The sequence below is a fragment of the Dermacentor albipictus genome, chromosome 2 (assembly GCF_038994185.2).
Source record: "Dermacentor albipictus isolate Rhodes 1998 colony chromosome 2, USDA_Dalb.pri_finalv2, whole genome shotgun sequence".
Lineage (NCBI taxonomy): Eukaryota > Metazoa > Arthropoda > Arachnida > Ixodida > Ixodidae > Dermacentor > Dermacentor albipictus.
Window position 1 is genome coordinate 182,064,670 of NC_091822.1, and position 2,536 is coordinate 182,067,205.

Consider the following 2,536-nt stretch of genomic DNA (forward strand, 5'->3'; position numbering starts at 1 on the left):
GGATTGCTGGATATCATTTCAAGCCTGTTTCAATTTTGCGTGAGAAGATTTCACCAGATTTAGCGGCCGGTGTTTGTTGGTTGGTTCTTCATTTACATAGAGTTTCATATTAGTATACTCTATGTTTATTTATGTTCTACTAACTCTATGTTATTTATGGTAGGTGTCAGAGGTATGTTTGCACCAGATCTAAAAGCGGTGGTGTGAAGTTTACACACAACATACAACTTTGCGACGCACAAAGGAAAAGATGAAGATTTTATTTTTTCAGTAGAATATTGTAGCATGCTAGGCCTATGTTACAAAACGGGAATAACAGGTGCAAAACTATATTTTTTACGATGATGACTGCTTGACGAAGGAAATCCCACAGTTACATGTAGGATTGGGGAGTCGTTATGCGAACAGTTAAATGTTTTGTAGAGGCTCCCACAGAGTAGATGTGCAGTATAGAAGAAAAGAAGCGTTTCGGCGTTGGTTTACTGGACGGTTTAATCCCTATTTGCACATCGCTCGGACGTCCAAATATCCCATTGTGATGTTCGCGGGACGTTTCTACGAACGTCAATTCGTGCGCATGCGACGATTTAGTGGACATTGAAAAATGATCCACAGGTTCTTACGTATGTCCTAGGGAATTACGTTTGAATGTCCCCTTCTGGACATCGGTTCGACATCTGTAGGACTTTGGTGGTCCAATGGGTAGCGCTGTGGATCGTTACAGAAAGCATGCGCACACTATAGCGGCCTTATTTGCTGCATGGATTTCAGGTTAAACGGACATCAGGCGGACACAGCTAAATGGCTTCCCAAAGCAGTTGCCGAGGATTTCAACCAACCAGGTCAGCATAACTTTGATGAACATAAACTCTACATCCTACAGTGAAAATTCCTTTCTGCGCGAGACAGAAAATATACAGAATCCTATCTAGTCTATAAGTTCAAGACATTGCAACCAATGGGCTTATACTTCAAAAGGCACCTTTATAATTTATTCGCTATGCTGAAGTTCGAGCTATAGTATTTTTCATTGGGTCAATTGCCTAGTGTTTTTTTCTTCCCTCCTTTTCTTTTTAATTTCATTTTCTCTTTTTCTTTCTTTTCCTTTTATTAATATACCCTAGTAAATTTTATTTTACATTTGTTTCGTTTTGTTTTTCCACAAGTACCATTGTCTGCCGCTTCTATTATTCTCTCTTTCAGAGGGACGATCGCTCACTGACCTCCAGAGGAGCAGATAATAGCGAAAACAACTCAGTATGGTTGGCTCCTAATATAATTTAAAAATTTCGCACACTTCTCATGCATATAATCATACAAAAGATCATGCTTATAAAATGCTGTTTTTGCTATTTTGCTAAGCAATGCCACTACGCTGTCACTCATAGTGCCATACCTTGTTTAACTAAACTTAGTAACTATCTTGTATTTGACAGACAATCGAGAAGAAAAAAAGTAAAAGGTACCTATGTATGCGTTCAAGGGGTGAAGAAGAGTCACATTATAGCCAGCTGCTTTAACTTCATTGCATAGGAATACACGCATTTTTATAACCAGTGCAAGAATAGAAAGTTGAGTTCCACAACAGCAGCGCCAATAGAATAGGCTGAACGCAAGTCGAAGACCATCAAAACGCACCATGAGTGTACCGGCACAGAAACTGCATGTTTCGTGCGTTTAGTGCAAAAATTTGGCATTGGATGGTGACATATCATAAGCTCACTACAGTCAGCTTATTTAATTTCCATGCAATTGGCCCAAATCACACACAGCAATGCGCTACGCCGACCGCCCATCCACACTTATATAGAGCGACGGTGCTTTCACCGATCTCGCGGCCAATAATTTGCTATATTATTATTATTATTATTATTATTATTATTATTATTATTATTATTATTATTATTATTATTATTATTATTTGTCGCCGCACCGTTTCAAAGGGAATGCGAATAAGGGTCATCATCATCACAAGACAAGTGCGCCAACGTTTATCGTGGTTCCGCCGTTTTTCATAACCAACTATTTTGCTTTATGTTGTAAGAGCTGCTCTTCTTTTAGGTCAAAACGTGCTCAAAACTGATCACGGCACGACATAGCGGAGTACCCACGAAATGAAGTCAAAGCTGTAAGCATGAGCGACAGCGTTTGTCGAAAAAGTAAAGCAATATTGAAAGCTTATATATGCACATCGTTTTTTTTTTCTTTCTAACCGCGAGGCGCGCATTAGTATTTGCCAAATCACATCGTAGATATTTAAAATGCTTAGCAAATGAACACCTCAAAAAGTGATATGTCCTCTGCTCTTTTTAGCTTTTTTCTGGTGTCGTTGGCCACCGCATCATCTGTCGTAGGCCCCGTTAATTCGGCCACTGCTTCGTACGAATCAGTAAGGATCCGATAATTATTCCGCACACTCTGCTCTACAATGCCTCCCATGTCAATGGGAATGGTGTTGACCGCTCCCCATATAGCTAAGAGCTCAGCGTGCAAGGTTGCACCCCCAGGAAGCTGACATGTGTGATAGCCATTGTGT